The sequence below is a fragment of the Rhinolophus sinicus genome, chromosome 14 (genome assembly GCF_057876585.1).
Source record: "Rhinolophus sinicus isolate RSI-liver-muscle chromosome 14, RSI-T2T, whole genome shotgun sequence".
NCBI lineage: Eukaryota > Metazoa > Chordata > Mammalia > Chiroptera > Rhinolophidae > Rhinolophus > Rhinolophus sinicus.
Genome location: NC_142514.1, coordinates 89,263,177 through 89,278,870, shown reverse-complemented (window position 1 = coordinate 89,278,870; position 15,694 = coordinate 89,263,177). Strand labels below are relative to the sequence as shown.

Genomic DNA, 15,694 nt, shown 5'->3' with positions numbered 1-15,694 from the left:
AGCGCATTAAACAATTTTGATCTTAACCGTTCTCTGCTGCCCAATGAAACAGAATTTACTACGCGCTAAAGGGGTAATGAAGAAAAGTTAATTGAAACCAAAATACATATATCCTTGAATTTCTTTTATATATATATATATATATATATATATATATATATATATATATATATATATATATATATATTAGATTTACAAAAAGCATATCCCTTGTAACAATTAAGCAACGAAATGCTTGTGTTTGTGGGCTTAGACCATTGCCATAGAAACTATAACATTGACTCCTGACTATAATTTTGTATAATTTGTGGCAAATTTCTATTTGGTGTTCAACACGAAGGAAAGGTGAGTGTCTCTTCACCCTTTATCAAAGATGGGCAACCCACAAGCTGAGAGCCATGCAAAACTTTTCACATGACCCTTGAGGCAAGAGCCTGGAGTAAAATGTCATATGAATTGTATTATTATGTCCTTGAAATTATATGACAGTACAGAAACAAATGAGAGCACGTTAAGCAGTCCGCACCATAGAAAACATTCCTATAGTAATAACAATTTAATGGGGGGTGAGGTAGTTACTGCAGTCTCTGTTTGTAGCACTGATGAATTTCAGATCCAACTACCATCCATTCTTTCCCTAAATGTCCTTCAAGGTCAGTAATTCATGCATGTTTCTCTCTCTCTCTCTCTCTCTCTCTCTCTCTCTCTCTCTCTCTCTCTCTCTGAGTTAAGCTCATCTTTGATTGGCTCATTCAGAGGTACTTAACTATGTACTCATTATGCACCAGGCACCATGCTAGGTGCTGGAGATTCACCGAAGCTCGAGACATAAGTTTTGCCCATAGAGAGCCTCACAATCAAGGAGGAATGACAAATATATAAACCAATTGTTCAAACATTTTGTGAGGCTTAAACAAGATAATACATGTAAAGCATGTATCATAGAACAGCATCTGGCATGTGACAAGCGCTCAAAAATGTTAACTCACAGGCTTCTAAAAATAATTAATTGAAGTGATGCATGCTAGAATGGAAATTCATCTGGGGTGCAATGGGGTCTCAGTAGAAAACTCTCAGGGATTGAGGGAAGGTTTCACAGGAGAAGTGGTATTTGAACTGAGTCCTGAAAAATAAGTGGGAGTTTAGCAGGTTGACAAAAGGAGTAAGAATAAAGTTGTGGAGGCATGGAACAGCCAACGCAGTGTGTTTGTGGGCTTGTATCTGTCACTGTGACTTGAGGGTAGCATATTTACATATGAGTATTTGTGTGTGAGAGACAAGAAGGATGGTGGGTGAGGGTGGACAGTAAATTACAAAACTGACAAGTACGCATTACTGTGTGCCAGACACTCTTCTAAAACTTTTCTGGATATTGACACATCTGCTGTTCCCAGCACCCTATCAGGAGGGTACTATTATTATTGTCCCCAGTTTACAAGGGAGGAAACCGAAGCATAGAGATTAAGAATCTTGCCTTAGGTTGCACAGCTAGTCAGTGATAGAGCTCCAGGACCTGTACTTTAAACACTGAATTATGTTATAGGTAAGGATGAAACTGTGAGATCCTTTTATCCCAAATTAAATATTTGAGCTTCATTCTTAGGCAAATTAAATTTGCAGTTCTGTATTTGTGGAAGGTGCGTGGAGAGGCATGATGGGAGATTGAGCTGGATTACCCATGCTCTCACCAAAATACTGCGATAGTCTGCAATGGATTAAAAAGGTGTTCACTACAGAGGTGGTCATCACTGCGGAGAGGCAGAGCAGCCATTGGGAAGGAAAACTGATGGCTTCTGGAGATGTGTGGGAACCAGATGAGTTGAGAAAGACTTTTGAGCTTGCAGGAAGTATGATTGTTCCATCTAACGACTGAATGAAGGAGGAAGAGAAGGTTTGTGTTGATGGGGATGGTGTTGGGTGGGTGACAAGTTCATTTTGGACACGATGAACTTGAGTGCCTGTGGCAAATCCAAGGGATGAAACCCAAGAGGATTTTTATACACTCACATAACACTCAGGATTTGATGAGGAGGGAGTCCTTAGGTTCTTTACTGATGATGGAGAAGAGGCGGGGAAAGAGCCAGATCAGGAGTGAATGGGAAGGGGAGAGATGCAGTGTAGATTTCTCCCCCAAGAGTGATCTATATTGTGAAGGGAAGAAGAGAAAATAGGGTGGTGGCTGGAAAGTCATGCAATGCAGGGAAAATTGTTTTGACTACTTTTACATGAGGGGAGAGATTGTCATGCTTATAGAGGTAGAACCAGTAGAAAGGGAGAGGGGATAAAGAGAGAATAACGAGAGACACATAATACTCATTCTGTTTTCATCTTGCAGTTTCATCATGCACGTGTAGAGTGCGTGGATTCACTTTTGGGGCTCTGTCTTGTTCACCATCACATTCCCAGCACTAGAACCGGTCCTTAGGAGGCGCTCACAAAGTATTGGTGGATTGAAAGATGAGGACATCTCTTAGCAAGGCAGGTATAATTTAATCTTCGTTTGTTTTTAAGATTCACATTTTTAAACTTGAAACCTGACTTCTCACTATGCTATAAAAATGTGTAGTGTCCTTTTAAGGTTAAAAAAATATACAAACCTTTAAAGTAATCTACTTTCCTTGTTGCCTCTTTGTAAAGAAGCAATGTAGAAATTAAAGTCCCCATTTCATTGTGTTATTTAATCAAGTTAAAAATAAGTTTTTGGGGATGGATAATAATGGAGATGTCAAATGCAGAACACATTGTTGCTTCATGTTAGTTTCTGTATGCTTCCTGCAGTGACCGTTAGTGATTTCTAGAACTTTCAAGGATGCTAATAATTCAACAGTATTGGTACAAAGGACCCAGAAAACCTTCACCAAAGGCAAAGCCTCACTAGAGAAACAGCACCATGAAGGGCTTGGGGACCCTAAAAAGGACAGCACAGCATTGGTTTAGTCTATCCTTTGATTCAATAAACCCCTCTCCTTGGAATTTGCACATAAGAAATAATCACAGATATGCAATGACAAGTACATAAGATGCTCCTCCTTGCATAATCTGTCGGAAGGAATAATCGGAACCAGCCTAACTGTCCAATATGTGATTAATTATTTTGAAACACAAAATAGAATACTATCCAGCCATAAAAATGCAGATCTATATTTACTAGACAGGAAAGATACCAATGGCATATTAATTTTTTAGAATTCCACCACAGAACACCATATACTGTTTATGTGTTCATTGTGTATGTATGTAAGTGTGGAGACAGACTTTTAAATGACCATCACCCTTGTATAATTTCCTCCTCTTGAAATCTCTGAATAGGAGGGATATCATTCCTGAAATTATGTTACTTTACATGGCAAAGTAGATTTTGCAGATGTAGTTCAGGTAATTAATCGTTGACTCTGAGTTACTTAAATGGAGATTACCAATGTGGGCCTGGCCTAATCAAAGGAGCCCTTTAAATGTAGGTTTAGAGGTCAAGGACAGAGCAAGCCAGAGAGTCAAAGCAGCAGAGACATTCTATTGCTGGCCTTGAAGAAGACGCTTCCATGAGTTTTTCAGCTGCAAGGAACTGAGTTCATCCAAGAATCTGAATGAGCCCTGAGCGTCAGGGACAACATGGGACAATGGTCCCAGCTAACACTTTGATTGCCGTCATTTGACACCCTGAGCAAAGGACCCAGTGACTGGATTCTTGACTCACAGAAACTGTTTGATAATAAATTTGGGTTGTTTTAAACTGCTAAGTTTTTGGTAATTTGTTATATAGCAATAAAAATGAATACCATATGCAAAGAGACATATTAAAGAATGCTTAGCAAAATGTTGAAAATGTTGAATAGGTAGAAAGTGAGTGACTTAATTTTCTGCAATGTTTGAAATGTTATAATAAATGTGCACTAGTCTCCTTCCCCCTCAAAAATATCAAGAGGACTATTTCTATTAAAAGAAGGTAGAGCACAGTTCAAAATCTGCCCTGGTTCTAATAGTTGGCTAAGGTCACATCCAGAGCTTTAAGAGCCCATGGGAAGGTGGAGAAGTAGGCAAAGAGCCCAGCTGAGACCAAGATGGCCTTGAGGGCTCTGTGTGCTATATATTCAAAGGAAACAAAGTGGATGATTTTAGCAAGGAGTCCTTTACTGTCTTTAACTTAACTGACTGCTTAATCACTCTACAGGGTCATCTCATTTACAATCTGTCCAGAAAGATTTCAGAGAAGAGGAATCCGTAAAAGAGAAGAAAGAAATATGAGCCTGTAGCTTTGTTTCTGTAGCTTTATCAGGGATGAAGGGAAAGCCCAAATAAGGTGTAGAGAGAGCCCTAGAGGAGATGTCTCTGACCAACTTCAAGTGTAAACCAAGTGTTTGAATTCTTTTATTTTAAAAATGGCAGAGTGTGGAAGAAAAGCACTCATCTACCTTGCAAATTATTTGTGTATTCATAGCAAATGAGCACAGCCCCACCTCTCTGCCTCTGCTGTAGACTCCTAATACAGGCAAGGAAATTGGTGATGAAAATGACAGCATGCCCTGGAATTGTTGAGCTCTGGCCGTTCCAGTGGCAGCAGGGATGGGGTGGAATTGGAGCTGATGGAAAGAAATGGGGACAAGTCAATGGATTCTGAGGCTTATCTAACAGAACATTCCAAAGTGGAACTGAAAGCCTAGACCAAGAAAAACTGGTCAGGAAAGGCAACGAAGCAAGACAACAACAGAAAAAGAACTATCCAGAGGAAGGGAGGCATACTGGAGGCATCTTTTATGGAGCCGGAAGCTGGGAGCACCATACTACTTCAGAATGTAATTGTTCACTGTTAGGAGCAATTGGAGTGCTGAAACCAGAAAGAGTCATTTAGAGTCTCTCTGGGGTCATGTCAGTTAAAGGCCAGTTATCCAATCAGGTGGAGACCAGGCCAGTCCCCTTGTAGGAACCAACTGCCACCGATAAAAGAGAGAAGATATGAAGGTGTTTGCTTTTGTTTGTCCTGTGCAGGAGGGGATGGGGTCCTACAATGCTTATTGAGAAGTCAAAGTTTAAGCACAGTTTGATGTAGCTTAAGAGACTCCATTTGAGGGGGTTGAAGGTGGGGGCGGCACTTGGGTATGGGCTGTGAGTTCCAAAAGGAAACTATGAAGTATATTTATAGTAGGGTCGATAATCAAAATAATTAATAAGTGCTCAGACACAGACATGAACCAATTGGAAGCTGCAACCAATCAGAAAGGACACTCACTCTAAATGCCAGTACAGTCGTACCAGGGAGGGAGTACTGGATAAATGCCAACCCAGATGTATTCAATTACATATACAGTATGATAGTACTTAATAAGTTTCTTTTCATTTACAAAGTTATTTGGGAGTGTGTCTTTCCTTAGTCCTGAGAGTACAGCCTTTCAACTCTTTTAAGCTTCTAGGTACTGATTTTTTGAATATTTAAGAGAATTTACAACAGTTTTATTAACATCGATTTTTTAGAAAATTAAGGGACGATCATGTAGATTTCTTTTTTCTCCACTTTTGATAGCTTCCCCACTTTGATTATCTGTTTTATTTTTTCGTTGTGGCACCAGAAAATAGAAGAAACAGAGACTAAAACTAAATTTGGCAAAAACATAACAAACAACTCCCCACAGTGCTCAAGAAGCAGATATCACCCATTCACATGAACCATATTTGCCATCACTACTCAGTAGAAGTTCCTCTGTAACTCTGTTGGATTCGCTCTGCTGGATTCATTTTGAAAATAAGACCCTGTCCCCCTCTACCACTCTCTCTGGCATAGCAAACTAGGAATTGATATCCCACCTGAAAATAAAAAAAAGGTTGAATTTTGACAACATATGTTTGGATAATGCTAATGTGTAAAAATATTTCTATAATAAATTCTGTCCAAGTTTATCCATAATTATTGATAGAAGTTTTTAAAAATATAATCAACAGTCTTAGCAGATACCAAAGTCACTGTTTTGTATTATGAAGCTGTTTATGAGTATAAGATTCTTAGGTTGGTAGGTCTTATATAAAGTTTTTCCAAAGGTCTTATTAATCATGAAAAGAAATTAAATTGCATTCAGCCTAGCTTAGGTGGTGCATATTTTATTAGATTTTAATTATTCAAAAAATGGTAACATTTGAATAGTATATATGATGAATATCTTAGGCAGAATTTATGATAAACCAAAACATAGTATTTTTCTTATTATGAGATGTACCTTAGAGTTTTCCATGTGGTTTATTAGATGGCTTCCACTTTGTTTGGCATTCTAATTTCCTGAGAGGTATTTGTAATGACCTCTGATTTTTGTTTTTTACCTCCCAAAATTCCTCTTTGCTCACTTCCAAAAGGGACTAGAGTAGACTAGGGACTGCAGGCACTCTAGAGATATTCTAGGGTAAGTGTATGACAGGAAGGGAGGAGGGTTTAGTGCAGTGATTTTCAATCTTAAAAAAAAGTCCCTTGCTAATTTTAAAATAAATATTTTGTAACACCCGTTAGATAGCTTTCTGCACACGTACTTTCTAAAAGATCAATATAATGCACTATAATGTACAAAGAAATGGAGAAATAAAAGGATCTACATAAAATAAGTTGTACATATTTCGACAGATAGATGTCAGGAAGATGATACTAGACATCAAAATATTCCTATAAAATGTAAAACCCTTAAGGGGTTTAGTAGACCCCAATTTGGAAACACTTGTATAGTGGTTAAGAGTCACTTCGACAATGGCTGAATAAGGACCTTCAAAAATCTGTTTTTCCATGAAAACAATGAGAATACTAGTAAACATGATCAAAACCAACTTTTCCAGAACTCTGAAAATTAACCAAAGACTTGCAAAATGTAAGGAGGATTTATTCAACAAAAACAAATGAATCTCCATAAGAAGGGTTGCCTTTGTGACATTTTAATTTTCCTTATTCCCACCCCCTTCTATATATCTTCATGGTGTCTTGAAAGCCAACAGCCTCACAACTATAGTAGCTCTAAAAACTTGCAGCTTATTAACCAATGAAGGGAAGAAAATGGGATTGGAACTCCCTGGAAGCCCCATCTTTGAAGAATTGTCACTACTTAACCTATGTCAGCTATCTAAAATGCTCCATTCTTGGGGCTCATTTTTACTTGATCTGATTCAGAGCTCACTCTGTGCAAATAGCCCTATTCATAGGATACTTTTATAAAACAATTGGAAGAAACTGTTTAACATCACAGCTGCCTGAAGCAGTGATACAAGTTGGGGATAATAAAGGCTGCCCTAAGAAACTTAAAATGTAAACCAAGGGACTGAGATGTTCATAGGGGGTTTTGAACAACTCTAACATATGCCTGAGAGTCTAGATGGCCACACACATGTGCAGGGCTATGTGCACGCCCAGGAAAGTCCCAAGAAAGCACTAATCGCTCACCTCTGGCTGACTTTGAGATTCTGTACAAGCAGGAAGTGAAGGCTGCAGCAGAATTGTAAACTTCGTGCTGGATCATTGAAGACATTCCCCCAACACACATACACAGAGCTCCTTGGTAAGACTGGGAACTTGTTGGTTCAAGGTATTTAAGGAACTCTGTATAATTGTTAGTGGCCCATTAAGTTAACCCAGCAGAGACTTCAGTGGCCACAAATGATAAAGAACACAGACTTTAAAGAATTAGTTCAGGAAAGTCACTAAACAAACAAACAGCAACAATAACAACAACAACAACAAAGATCAACAACAGACTCTGGGGAGCAGGAAATCTGATTTTCAGAGTTAACACATTATATTATTTAAAATGTCCAGTTTTAAACAAAAATTACAAGACACACAACAAAACAGAAAAGTATGGACCATAGAGAAAAAAGAAAGCAGTCAAGAGAAACTGTAACTAAGGAAGCCAAGACATTGGGCTTATTAGACAAAGATATTAGATCAGCTATTATAAACATGTTTAAAGAACTAAAGAGAGTAATGTCTAACTAAATAGAGAATATTAGTGAAAAGATAGAAATTATGGAAAGGAACAAAACAGAAATTCTAGAGCTGAAAATTAGAAGAACTGAAATGAAATTTCAATAATTTACTAGAGGTCTCAAAAGCAGAGTTGAAAGTAAAAAAGTCAGTGAACTTGATGTCCACTGAAATGATCCAATCTGAATAACAGAAGAAAAATAAGAAAAAAAATGAATAGAGCCCCAGATACAAGTGGGACACCATGAAGTGGACCAATATATTTATAACGCAACTCCCCGAAGGAAAGGAGAGAGAGAAAAGAGAAGAAAGAATATTTGAGAAAAAATAGCTGAAAACTTTCCAAATATGATAACAGACATTAATATACAAATCTGAGAAGTTAAAAACCTTCAAATATGATAACCTCAAAGAGAAATACACCTAAACACCACATAGTCAAACTGTCAAAAGCTGGAAACAAAGAATCTTGAAGATGGCATGAAAAAAGTGATTTATTACATGGAAGAGATCATCAAGAGGATTAAAACTGACTTCTTATCAGAAACTATGAGAGCTAGAAGTAGTGGGATGATGTATTCAAACTGCAGAAAGAAAAATTGTTATATCTTGCAAAACTCTCCTAAAAAAAGAACATAAAGATAGCTACATAGAGAAATAAGAAAGATAGTTTAGAGCATATTTGTTTGTAATTCTCTCTGTTTTTAAACATAACTTTATAAAGCAGTAATTATAAAATTGTGTTGCATTTATGAAATAGAAATATGTAATCTGTACTACAAGAACAGACAAAAGGCAGGGGGAATGGAACAAAGTTATTGTATGCTATTGAAATTACGTTGGTATTAATCTGAACCTGATCATTTTTAAGTCATGATGTTAATTGTAACCCCCAGGGAAACCACTGAAAAAACAAACAAACCCTGAAAAACAGTAAAAAGAAACAGAAAAAGAATTAAAATGGTACACTAAAATATATATACTTTACATAAAATAAGGAAGTAACAGAGGAATAGAAGAAGAAAAAAGATAATACATGTGGAAAGGAAATAATAAAATGACAGATGTAAATCCTACTTATTGGTAATTACATTAAATGTTAATAGACTAAACACTCCAATCATAAGGCAGAGATTGGCAAGATGCATAACAAAACATGATTTAATTATATACTGTATTGAAGAGATACACTTTATATTCAAAGATGCAAATGGGTTGAAAGTAAAAAGATGGAAAAAGATATACCATGTAAATAGTAACCAAAAGATAGTTGAAGTGGTTACATCAGACAAAATAGACTATGGCAAATATTGTTAGGAGAGACAAAAAAAGACATTTCATAATGATAAAAGGGTAATGCTATCAGGAAGACATAACAATTATTAACATCTGCATTTAATAACACAGCCCCAAATTACATGAAGACAAAACTGACAGAATTGAAAAGTGAAATAGACAATTTAACAATTCAACAAGAGTCAGGGTGTGTGAGTTGGATAAAATTGGTGAAGGGGTTCAAAAGACACAAACTTCCAGTTACAAAATAAATAAGTCATGGGGATATAATACACAATGTGGTGACTATGGTTAGTAATATGGTAATATTTAAAACTTGCTAAGAAAGTAGATATTAAAGTCTCATCTCACACACACACAAATTGTAATTATGTACAGTGATGGATGTTAACTATACTTATTGTAGTGATAATTTTGATATATATATATATTGAACCATTATGTTTTACACCTAAAACTAATGTATATCAATTATACCTCAATAAAACAAACAAAACAAAAACAATTCAACAAATACAAGTTGGAGACTTCAATACTGCACTTTCAATGGATAGGACAAGCAGGTAGAAAATTAGCAAAAAGACTATAACAACATAATAAACCAACTAGATATAATGGACATCTATAGAACACACCATCCAACAATAGCAAAATGCACACTATTCTCAAGTGCAAATGGGATATTCTTTACTATACACCCTATATTTAGCCATCAAACAAATATTAATGTTTGATATCTTAATATTTAATGTAACTACTGATAAATAGGATTTACACCTGCCATTTTGCTATTTCCTTTCTCTATGTATTTTGTCTTTTTTCTTCCTCTATTCTGTCATTACTTCTTTATTTTGTGTAACCAGATATTTTCTAGTATACCATTAATTTTTTTTTCTGTTTCTTTTTACTATATATTTTCAGCTTTTCTTAGTAATTTCCCTGGGGATGACAATTAACATCATAACTTAAAACAATCTAGTTCAGATTAGTACCAATTTCAATAGCATACAAAAACTTTGTTCCATTCCCCCTGCCTTTTGTGCTGTTATTGTAATACAGATTATATCTTTCTATATTATAAACTCATCAGCAAAATTTTATAATTACTTGTATGTGAATCATATTTCAATAAAGGTGTTTTTTTAAAAGTAGGATCTAGGGTGAGCCCCCTTGGGTTTATAACTCAGGTTTTCCACTTATTGGCTGGTAACCATGGTTAAGCTACTGTGCTTCAGTTTCTTCATTTATAAAGGAGGAAAATAATAGCAATCACCTTAATAGATTATTAAAGAACTAGATGAGCTAATATATGTTACCCACTTCGATCAGGATCTGACACAGAAAAAGTGTTTCATAAGCTATTTTGAGTCTTTGGAAAATACTTTTTCAATCCTTTTTTCAAGACTCTGGTGTGGATTCAATGCATATTCTTAGTTCTATAATGACAGTTCTCATGATCTAGCTCTAGGTGATTTTCTTAAAAACAATTTGGCTGACTGTAATGTGGTTAACAAGACAATCGTTTGAAAATAAATATCTGTGTTAGCTGTTGAGAATTGTTAACTTGGATGCATCAGAGGATAATTTTATAAACCCTTAAGCATCTTGAAGTAGTTTTGTTTGTATTCAGAATTTTTCTCTTACTTTTTTATTTGGAATTCATTTTTTGATTATTATTTTCACATACAGTGATCAAAACTTAGGATAACAGAAAAATATGAAAGTCCAATGAGTTAGAACACACTGAGCACTTCAGTGTATAAGGTGGATTAGTTTAAATTTCAAAAACATGCCTACAGTGTGCAAACCACCATGCCAAGTGCAGAGATTGCAATGAGAATTAGGATTGGTGGCTGCGCTACACCCAGGGCTGACTCCCAGTTGTGAAAGCTGCTTAATCGCCACTCTAAATCTTACTTTCAAAGAGCTTTGTTTATAGATTCAGTACATTGCAGCACAGAAATTTTTGCATTTGGAGTGAAAAAACAAAACAAAACAATAGCAAGTACACTCCAAAAAGTACTAAAGGAAATTGGAACTTTTTTTTTTTTAAAGAACTAGATGCACTGAGTCCAGTCAAACAATTACCAGTCAAGAAATTTTCTGTGTTGTGTTTGATTTCTATTCCCCCCCACCCCCCCGGGAAATGAAGTGAAGCCAATTCGCAAAGCAGCAGCTATATGTCAGAAAGCAGGTCACAGTCCAGCCCTGTGCAGGTAAGGGGATCACCACACAAAGCAAATGGTGGGCCCTGCTGAATACGGGAGAAAAGGCCTCGCTTGAAGAACAGTGAAAATTATTTAAAAAATAATAATTTTAGAGCTGCAAATGATCCTATAGCTCATTAAGAACAAACTCATACATTTATTCATTTACATCTGAGAAAATTAAGGCCCAGAGAAATCCAGCGATTTGCTCAAAGTAACCCAGCTAATTTGTGGCAGTGTTAACCATATTGCTTTGCACCATGGAGAGAGGGAGAGATGGAAAAAATTTGCAAGAATAGTTTGCCTTGATTTGGTAGTTTTTCCATGAAAAAACAAAATATTTTTCCTGAGGAAAAACAAAATAAAACTGTGATTTCTTTTTACTTGGATCAGTGACTGATTCTTAGCTTGTTGAAACTTTGAGCCAAAACTTTGAGCCAAAATAAATACAAATTTGCTACTTTACAATTATCTTAAAAGATAAATAGAAAAATCCAATTTAATCAAACATAATTAATTTCAAATGAAAAGACAATAAAGGAAGTAAAGTCTCTTGCTAATTATTTTAGCACTCACTGTTTTTACAATTATCTTTAATATCATATGTTTAAAACTCTGAATTAGGCTGTGTTTTACATCTGCCAGTTGGCCAATGTACCAGCTGGACTTTGAGAAGCAGACTGGTCAGTGTAAGGCCCTTGATGTACACACGTGTGCTCAGCCCCCTTCTCTTCACATCCTAATGGCATGCACAGGACATGCTTCCTGCACCTGACCTGGAACGCCACTGTCCAGAGAGGAACAACTTTCTCTGGGAACATGAGCAGGATGGCAAAGGTCACATGAGGGAGGGGCTTGGAAGGGGTGGGCTCCAAGAGGGAATCTGCAACACTGTTGACTATTGGATCCTAAAACAAAGAGGGTTTGTTTTAAAGAAAGCGGAACCTAGGGTTGGACAGGCCTAGAGGGTAGAGAAGAGGGAGAGGTGGTGATAGATGGATAATAGCAACATATCCCCACTGCTAAAACAGTCCCATTTACAATTGCTGGTTAATTTCTCTCTGAATCCTTAGTATTAACTCCATCCGCTCCTTGTGAATGCACAGCCTGGGTGAATCAGTCTTTTCAGGAAGGCAAGCAAAGAGCTAGATGTTCTTGACGTGGTACACGAAAGAGCGGCAAAGGGCTGCATCATGAGAGTTAGTTTCCATATTCAACAACCTAGTCATAACAAGGTAACTCTGCGTGAAACTCCATTCCCCCCTGTCTGCGGTTGTCTCATCTTATCATGTGAACAGCCTTTCCCCTTCCTCCCCTGGGCTTAGGATGAAAGCCCCTTTCCCTCCTCTCTGTGACTCCAGGCTCACATTACAGCCCACCTTCTATTTCTTATAGAGTGTTCTATATGTGGTTGTCTCACCCACAAACACTGGATGGGGCTCCTCAAGGGCAGTGACCTGGTTAATTTCTCTCTGAATCCTTAGCATCTAGGCAGTCCCACATATTAGTGCACGACAGTATTTGTTGAATGAATTAAATGATATTTATTCAGTTAAATCAGCATTTAAAAAATTTTCAACCAATTCTATTTATTAAGTTCTTGTTCTATGCCCTGCAGGCTGTTTGCCAACACAAAGAAAAATAAATCAGATCAGTCATTGCTCCCCAACACCCCACCCACCCCCGCCCATGGGGGTTGCAGTTTGGTGGAGGCAAGCCAGGAGGTCGACATAGTTCTTTCACCCAGAATTATCAAATCTGATAGTTTTCTCCGCTAAAAGAACCCAGTAAAACGCTTTCATTTATGAGAAGAGCCTTTCATGGAAATACCTTTTACGACCCTAATAAGTGCCACCATCTTTCTTTTAAAATCGTTTCCATTTCCATTGTGATCATCATATAACGAGGTGACTAAACTGAGCTTTTTCCAGGTCGGGCCAGAGACTTCACCCCCGCCCATCAGAACGAGCCCTTACTCTCCCTCCTCAATGAGCCCGCACATCCCTATTCACTGTTGGATGGCAGCTGAACATTGTGCAAGCGTCTTCATTAAACTGTCCACAATGATTCACAGATGCCTCCCCCAGAGGTTACGCATAATTCAAAACCCAACAGAGCACTAGGGACAGGCGGCTTAAATTGCTCCTTCCAGGATATGTTACCTTGCGTTGGCCCATTTGGAATTTCATTTGCTACCCTGAGGTCAATTGCTCTGCCCAGCCGTGCCCGTCTAAGGTTCTTGGCCCCTCCCTGTCCTGAATCGCTAAGAAGCTGTCTCTTCCCTGTATAGGCCTCAACACTATGTCCACTCTGCAAAATTGCTGGACCCTGTGAAACGAGACACTCTCAGAAGGGAAACCCATGGTGGCAAACCAGGAAGCAGGCAAATAAACAGCCAGCTTGATGGTTTGTGGTAACGAGGGAGAAGAGTCAGAACATGAGAGGAAATCCAAACCTCGCCTCTCTTGGCTTTGGAGCATATTAAGCATGACACCCCCTCATATGCATTCTTGTGCTCTTCTCCTGGCTTATTTGTGGGCTGACTGAGTCATGGAGAACAGGCCACCCTGGGTCCTTGAGACCCAACAGGATAAATTAATTCACCACAAACCGTGTACTATCAGGACCTCAGTGAAGAGATGATGGAGGCACAAGAGAGAGAAACCAAGAAATCATTCTTATGGTTTCCTTTAGAAAGAAAGAAAAGAGGTAGGGCCTGGAGAGCAGGAGCCACATGCAAATTAAGAGGGCGTTGGGGCGAGTTTGCCCCACTGGAGCCTGTGGAAGGAAGTGAGTCTGGGGGCGTGGGTGAGGCCAATTGTTCCTGAGACCCCTGCAAGAAAATTTGCTAGGCCACATGTTGCCAGCCACGCTGCACTGGCCTCTCAGGGTCAGCTGATGCCCACCAAATCCTCTCTGCCCTCACCTCAGCCTCTGTCAGCCTTGTGGTGACCCCTGTTGTAAGCAGTGGCAATTACTGATCTAATTAGCAGGCACCAGCAGGACGGTAAGTCCCTCACCTGGACTACCTCATTTAATTGTCACAACCACCCCAACAGGAAATAGTCACTATTAAGATTGCCCTCATTCTATTGATGAGGAAACTGAAACTCAGAGAGGAAAGGCCATTTTCTCAAGGTCACACAGCAAGTCCCTGCCAAGCCAGAGCTCGACCTGGGGGTCTGTCTGTGGTGACCACGTACCGATGATGTAGCCAAGAACAGCTCCCACCAGCCTCCTCAATCAAGGAAGGTCTTAGAAATACTTCTGTTTTTCTGGAGCATCTATAGCTTCTATGGTCCACTAGTGTTTGTACTGGGGAGGCACACATTTCTGCTTTTATTTTAAAAATACCCCAAAGTAACCAAAATAGCACAATCATCTTAGGACACTGGCACCTCTCTTTTCCTGACGGCTTCAATGTGCTTAGGTTGATGGCGACATATTGCCTCCAAGAAATTCCAGCTGTGTGACTAATAATGAAGGCAATAAAAACAGCTAACATCCATTAGGCACCTGTTATGCTTGGCTCTGTGCTGAGCAAAGTAGAAAAGTTTGTGGTCTCCACTCTGGAGGAGAAAAGAGGCACAGAGAGGTTGTGCTTTGCCCAAGGTCACACAGCTCATCAGTGGCAGAGCCTGGTCTTGGGACCCAGACCTGACTGAGCCCTTTATTCCTGGTTGTCTGTGGCCTGGCATGCCCTAAGTTGTGTTAACATCAGCCCTTCAGCTAAGTCATGATATACTGGAAAGATAACTATGCACCAAGTGAGGGGAGGAAAGAGAGGCCTAGGGTAGTGGTCTGGCTGTGGAGGATGAGTAAGGATCCCAGACCAGGGAACACAGTCCCAGGATGATGGGATATTTGGGAAAGGCAAAGAATGTGCAAAGGGGGACAGGGACAGGGAACAAAATTCGGAGCAGGGAGCTGGAAGAGGAAAGGGTTACCAAGAGCAAGATCTATCAGCTTCACAATTTTGCACCAGTTTTGTTTATGGCCTCGTGAGGTTATTTGTTGGGGTGTCTCATGGGGATTTATAATGAGAGGTATTTGGATCAAGAAATAGGGAAGAATAATTTCTAACTGCAGTTGACTACAAGGGCAGTGTGTGTGTGTGTGTGTGTGTGTGTGTGTGTGTGTGAAAGAGGTACGCAGTGCAGAATGCCAAATAAGTCTCATTTTGCCACTTTCAAATGTCACAATGGGCTTTTGGGGTGGCTATTTTGGTGTATTTTTTGTCATTCCATAT

At 38.5% G+C, this 15,694-nt stretch overlaps 1 protein-coding gene across 1 annotated transcript in view; it reads right to left on the bottom strand.

Moving 5' to 3' along the window:
* The window catches only part of F13A1 (coagulation factor XIII A chain), a 177,826-nt gene that overhangs the window by 55,559 nt on the left and 106,573 nt on the right, over positions 1-15,694 (bottom strand). The gene's annotated exons all lie outside the window — the stretch shown is intronic.